The sequence below is a fragment of the Schistocerca gregaria genome, unplaced genomic scaffold (genome assembly GCF_023897955.1).
Source record: "Schistocerca gregaria isolate iqSchGreg1 unplaced genomic scaffold, iqSchGreg1.2 ptg000313l, whole genome shotgun sequence".
NCBI classification, from domain to species: Eukaryota; Metazoa; Arthropoda; class Insecta; order Orthoptera; family Acrididae; genus Schistocerca; species Schistocerca gregaria.
In genome coordinates this window covers 3,554,554-3,561,807 of record NW_026061791.1, presented here as the reverse complement: position 1 = coordinate 3,561,807, position 7,254 = coordinate 3,554,554, and positions in this window count along the sequence as shown.

Sequence of the window (7,254 nt, the reverse complement as noted above, 5' to 3'; positions counted from 1 at the left end):
GCGGGAGAATGTAAAAAGTGTTCATATGTAGTAAAAACCTGAGAAATCCGTCCGTTTTCCTCATTTGTTATCGAATCGACTTAAAGCCAGATCGTCACATTGGTCGCTCTTCTCTCTGAAACGGTTGTACTTATCGTCTGCAAAGCTATGTCGCGTGTTGCCGTAGGCGGAAACAGGAAAAGCACCATAATAGAACACAGATGAAGCTTCTAAGTTGATATAATACCCAGTAAGATGTAGTCCAATTCAAGTTTTAGGTATCGATTATTGACTTTTTAGCTGGCTTTGGTGCCTTGGACATGAGTTAGGACCTTAAGATTCTGCATGAAAGGAGGACTAGCAGCCGAGTTGCACGGGATAATGTCAAAAGTGTTCATATGTAGTAAAAACCTGAGATATCCGTCCGTTTTCGTCATTTGTTATCGAATCGACGTAAAGCCAGATCGTCACATTGGGCGCTCTTCTCTCTGAAACGGTTGTACTTATCGTCTGCAAAGCTATGTCGCGTGCTGCGCTATGTGGAGACACTAAAAGCACCATAGTAGAACACAGACGAAGCTTCTAAGTTGATGTAATAGCCAGTAAGAAGTAGTACAATTCAAGTTTTAGGTATCGATTATTGACTTTTTAGCTGGCTTTGGTGCATTGGACATGAGCTAGGACCTTAAGATTCTGCATGAAAGGTGGACTAGCAGCCGAGTTGCACGTCAGAATGTGAAAAGTGTTCATATGTAGTAAAAACCTGAGAAATCCGTCCGTCTTCGTCATTTGTTATCGAATCTACTTAAAGCCAGATGGTCACATTGGCCGCTCTTCTCTCTGAAACGTTTGTACATATCGTCTGCAAAGCTATGTCGCGTGCAGCGGTATGTGGAGACACTAAAATCACCATAGTAGAACACAGATGAAGCATCTAAGTTGATGTAATAGCCAGTAAGAAGTAGTACAATTCAAGTTTTAGGAACCGATTATTGACTTTTTAGCTGGCTTTAGTGCCTTGGACATGAGCTAGGACTTTAAGATTCTGCATGAAAGGAGGACTAGCAGCCGAGTTGCACGGGAGAATGTGAAAAGTGTTCATATGTAGTAAAAACCTGAGAAATCCGTCCGTTTTCGTCATTTGTTATCGAATCGACTTAAAGCCAGATCGTCACATTGGCCGCTCTTCTCTTTGAAACGGATGTACTTATCGTCTGCAAAGCTATGTCGCGTGCTGCGGTATGCTGAGACACTAAAAGCACCATAGTAGAACACAGATCAAGCTTCTAAGTTGATGTAATAGCCAGTAAGAAGTAGTACAATTCAAGTTTTAGGTATTGAATATTGACCTTTTAGCTGGCTTTGGTGCCTTGGACATGTGCTAGGACATTAAGATTCTGCATGAAAGGAGGACTAGCAGCCGAGTTGCACGGGAGAGTGTGAAAAGTGTTCATATGTAGTAAAAACCTGAGAAATCCGTCCGTTTTCGTCATTTGTTATCGAATCGACTTAAAGCCAGATCGTCACATTGGTCGCTCTTCTCTCTGAAACGGTTGTACTTATCGTCTGCAAAGCTATGTCGCGTGTTGCCGTAGGCGGAAACAGGAAAAGCACCATAATAGAACACAGATGAAGCTTCTAAGTTGATATAATACCCAGTAAGAAGTAGTCCAATTCAAGTTTTAGGTATCGATTATTGACTTTTTAGCTGGCTTTGGTGCCTTGGACATGAGTTAGGACCTTAAGATTCTGCATGAAAGGAGGACTAGCAGCCGAGTTGCACGGGATAATGTCAAAAGTGTTCATATGTAGTAAAAACCTGAGATATCCGTCCGTTTTCGTCATTTGTTATCGAATCGACGTAAAGCCAGATCGTCACATTGGCCGCTCTTCTCTCTGAAACGGTTGTACTTATCGTCTGCAAAGCTATGTCGCGTGCTGCGCTATGTGGAGACACTAAAAGCACCATAGTAGAACACAGACGAAGCTTCTAAGTTGATGTAATAGCCAGTAAGAAGTAGTACAATTCAAGTTTTAGGTATCGATTATTGACTTTTTAGCTGGCTTTGGTGCATTGGACATGAGCTAGGACCTTAAGATTCTGCATGAAAGGTGGACTAGCAGCCGAGTTGCACGTCAGAATGTGAAAAGTGTTCATATGTAGTAAAAACCTGAGAAATCCGTCCGTCTTCGTCATTTGTTATCGAATCTACTTAAAGCCAGATGGTCACATTGGCCGCTCTTCTCTCTGAAACGTTTGTACATATCGTCTGCAAAGCTATGTCGCGTGCAGCGGTATGTGGAGACACTAAAATCACCATAGTAGAACACAGATGAAGCATCTAAGTTGATGTAATAACCAGTAAGAAGTAGTACAATTCAAGTTTTAGGAACCGATTATTGACTTTTTAGCTGGCTTTAGTGCCTTGGACATGAGCTAGGACTTTAAGATTCTGCATGAAAGGAGGACTAGCAGCCGAGTTGCGCGGGAGAATGTGAAAAGTGTTCATATGTAGTAAAAACCTGAGTAATCCGTCCGTTTTCGTCATTTGTTATCGAATCGACTTAAAGACAGATCGTCACATTGGCCGCTCTTCTCTCTGAAATGGTTGTACTTATCGTCTGCAAAACAATGTCGCGTGCTGCGGTATATGGAGAAACTAAAAGCACCGTAGTAGAACACAGATGAAGCTTCTAAGTTGATGTAATAGCCAGTAAGAAGTAGTACAATTCAAGTTTTAGGTATTGATTATTGACTTTTTAGCTGGCTTTGGTGCCTTGGACATGAGCTAGGACCTTAAGATCCTGCATGAAAGGAGGACTAGCAGCCGAGTTGCACGGGAGAATGTGAAAACTGGTCATATGTAGTAAAAACCTGAGAAATCCGTTCGTTTTCGTCATTTGTTATCGAATCGACTTAAAGCCAGATCGTCACATTTGCCGCTCTTCTGTCTGAAACGGTTGTACTTATCGTCTGCAAAGCTTTGTCGCGTACTGCTTTATTCGGAGACACTAAAAGCACCATAGTAGAACACAGATGAAGCTCCTAAGATGATGAAATAGCCAGTAAGAAGTAGTACAATTCAAGTTTTAGGTATCGGTTATTGACTTTTTAGCTGGCTTTGGTGCCTTGGACATGAGCTAGGACCTTAAGATTCTGCATGAAAGGAGGACAAGCAGCCGAGTTGCACGGGAGAATGTCAAAAGTGTTCATATGTAGTAAAAACCTGAGAAATCCGTCCGTTTTCGTCATTTGTTATCCAATCGACGTAAAGCCAGATCGCCACATTGGCCGCTCTTCTCTCTGAAACGGTTGTACTTATCGTCTGCAAAGCTATGTCGCGTGCTGCGCTATGTGGAGACACTAAAAGACCATAGTAGAACACAGACGAAGTTTCTAAGTTGATGTAATAGCCAGTAAGAAGTAGTACAATTCAAGTTTTAGGTATTGAATATGGAACTTTTAGCTGGCTTTGGTGCCTTGGACATGAGCTAGGACCTTAAGATTCTGCATGAAAGGAGGACTAGCAGCCGAGTTGCACGTCAGAATGTGAAAAGTGTTCATATGTAGTAATAACCTTAGAAATCCGTCCTTTTTCGTCATTTGTTAGCGAATCGACTTAAAGCCAGATCGTCACCTTGGCCGCTCTTCATTCTGAAACGGTTGTGCTTATCGTCTGCAAAGCTATGTCGCGTGTTGCCGTAGGAGGAAACAGGAAAGGCACCATAGTAGAACACAGATGAAACTTCTAAGTTGATGTAATAGCCAGTAAGAAGTAGTCCAATTCAAGATTTAGGTATCGATTATTGACTTTTTAGCTGGCTTTCGTGCCTTGGACATGAGCTAGGACTTTAAGATTCTGCATAAAAGGAGGACTAGCAGCCCAGTAGCACGGGAGAATGTGACAAGTGTTCAAATGTAGTAAAAACCTGAGAAATCCGTCCTTTTTCGTCATTTGTTATCGAATCGACTTAAAGCCAGATCGTCACATTGGCCGCTCTTCTCTCTGAAACGGTTGTACTTATCGTCTGCAAATCTATGTCACGTGTTGCCGTAGGCGGAAACAGGAAAAGCACCATAGTAGAACACAGACGAAGCTTCTAAGTTGATGTAATAGCCAGTAAGAAGTAGTACAATTCAAGTTTTAGGTATCGATTATTGACTTTTTAACTGGCTTTGGTGCCTTGGCCATGAGCTAGGACCTTGACATTCTGCATGAAAGGAGGACTAGCAGCCGAATTGCACGGGAGAATGTGAAAAGTGTTCATATGTAGTAAAAACCTGAGAAATCCGTCCGTTTTCGTCATTTGTTATCGAATCGACTTAAAGCCAGATCGTCACATTGGCCGCTCTTCTCTCTGAAATGGTAGTACTTATCGTCTGCAAAGCTATGTCGCATGCTGCGGTATGCGGAGACACTAAAATCACCTTAGTAGAACACAGATGAAGCTTCTAAGTTGATGCAATAGCCAGTAAGATGTGTTACAATTCAAGTTTTAGGTATCGATTATTGACTTTTTAGCTAGCTTTGGTGCATTGGACATGAGCTAGGACCTTAAGATTCTGCATGAAAGGTGGACTAGCAGCCGAGTTGCACGGGAGAATGTGAAAATTGTTCATATGTAGTAAAAACCTGAGAAATCCGTCCGTTTTCGTCATTTGTTATCGAATCGACTTAAAGCCAGATCGTCATATTGGCCGCTCTTCTCTCTGAAACGGTTGTACTTATCGTCTGCAAAACTGTGTCGCGTGCTGCGGTATGCGGAGAAACTAAAAGCACCGTAGTAGAACACAGATGAAGCTTGTAAGTTGATGTAATAGCCAGTAAGAAGTAGTACAATTCAAGTTTTAGGTATTGATTATTGACTTTTTAGCTGGCTTCGGTACCTTGGACATGAGCTAGGACTTTAAGATTCTGCATGAAAGGAGGACTAGCAGCCCAGTTGCACGGGAGAATGTGAAAAGTGTTCATATGTAGTAATAACCTGAGAAATCCGTCCTTTTTCGTCATTTGTTATCGAATCGACTTAAAGCCAGATCGTCACATTGGCCGCTCTTCTCTCTGAAACGGTTGTACATATCGTCTGCAAAGCTAGGTCGCGTACTGCGGTATTCGGAGACACTAATAGCACCATAGTAGAACACAGATGAAGCTTCTAAGATGATGTAATAGCCAGTAAGAAGAAGTACAATTCAAGTTTTAGGTATCGGTTATTGTCTTTTTAGCTGGCTTTGGTGCATTGGACATGAGCTAGGACCTTAAGATTCTGCATGAAAGGAGGACTAGCAGCCGAGTTGCGCGGGAGAATGTAAAATGTGTTTATATGTAGTAAAAATCTGAGTAATCCGTCCGTTTTCGTCATTTGTTATCGAATCGACTTAAAGACAGATCGTCACATTGGCCGCTCTTCTCTCTGAAACGGTTGTACTTATCGTCTGCAAAGCTATGTCGCGTGCTGCGGCATGCTGAGACACTAAAAGCACCATAGTAGAACACAGACGAAGCTTCTAAGTTGATCTAATAGCCAGTAAGAAGTAGTACAATTCAAGTTTTAGGTATCTATTATTGACTATTTAACTGGCTTTGGTGCCTTGGCCATGAGCTAGGACCTTGACATTCTGCATGAAAGGAGGACTAGCAGCCGAGTTGCTCGGGAGAATGTGAAAAGTGTTCATATGTAGTAAAAACCTGAGAAATTCGTCCGTTTTTGTCATTTGTTATCGAATCGACTTAAAGCCAGATCGTCACATTGGCCGCTCTTCTCTCTGAAACGGTTGTACTTATCGTCTGCAAAGCTATGTCGCGTGCTGCGGTATGCGGAGACACTAAAATCACCATAGTAGAACACAGATGAAGCTTCTAAGTTGATGCAATAGCCAGTAAGAAGTAGAACAATTCAAGTTTTAGGTATCGATTATTGACTTTTTAGCTGGCTTCGGTACCTTGGACATGAGCTAGGACCTTAAGATTCTGCATGAAAGGAGGACTAGCAGCCGAGTTGCACGGGAGAATGTGAAAAGTGTTCATATGTAGTAAAAACCTGAGAAATCCGTCCGTTTTCGTCATTTGTTATCGAATCGACTTAAAGTCAGATCGTCACATTGGCCGCTCTTCTCTCTGAAACGGTTGTACATATCGCCTGCAAAGCTATGTCGCGTGCAGCGGTATGTGGAGACACTAAAATCACCATAGTAGAACACAGATGAAGCATCTAAGTTGATGTAATTGCCAGTAAGAAGTAGTACAATTCAAGTTTCATTTATCGATTATTGACTTTTAAGCTGGCTTTGGTGCCTTGGACATGAGCTAGGACCTTAAGATTCTGCATGAAAGGAGGACTAGCAGCCGAGTTGCACGGGATAATGTGAAAAGTGTTCATATGTAGTAAAAACCTGAGAAATCCGTCCGTTTTGGTCATTTGTTATCGAATCGACATAAAGCCAGATCGTCACATTGGCCGCTCTTCTCTCTGAAACGGTTGTACTTATCGTCTGCAAAGCTATGTCGCGTGCTGCGGTGTGAGGAGACACTAAAAGCACCATAGTAGAACACAGACGAAGCTTCTAAGTTGACGTAATAGCCGGTAAGATGTAGTCCAATTCAAGATTTACGTATCGATTTTTGACTTTTTAACTGGCTTTGGTGCCTTGGACATGAGCTAAGACCTTGACATTCTGCATGAAAGGAGGACTAGCAGCCGAGTTGCACGGGAGAATGTGAAAATTGTTCATATGTAGTAAAAACCTGAGAATTCCGTCCGTTTTCGTCATTTGTTATCGAATCGACTTAAAGCCAGATGGTCACATAAGCCGCTCTTCTCTCTGAAACGGTTGTACATATCGTCTGCAAAGCTATGTTGCGTGCAGCGGCATGTGGAGACACTAAAATCACCATAGTAGAACACAGATGAAGCATCTAAGTTGATGTAATAGCCAGTAAGAAGTAGTACAATTCAAGTTTTAGGAATCGATTATTGACTTTTTAGCTGGCTTTGGTGCCTTGGACATGAGCTAGGACCTTAAGATTCTGCATGAAATGAGGTCTAGCAGCCGAGTTGCACGGGAGAATGTGAAAAGTGTTCATATGTAGTAAAATCATGAGAAATCCGTCCGTTTTCGTCATTTGTTATCGAATCGACTTAAAGCCAGATCGTCACATTGGCCGCTCTTCTCTCTGAAACGGTTGTACTTATCGTCTGCAAACCTATGTCGCGTAATGCGGTATGCTAAGACACTAAAAGCACCATAGTAGAACACAGATCAAGTTTCTAAGT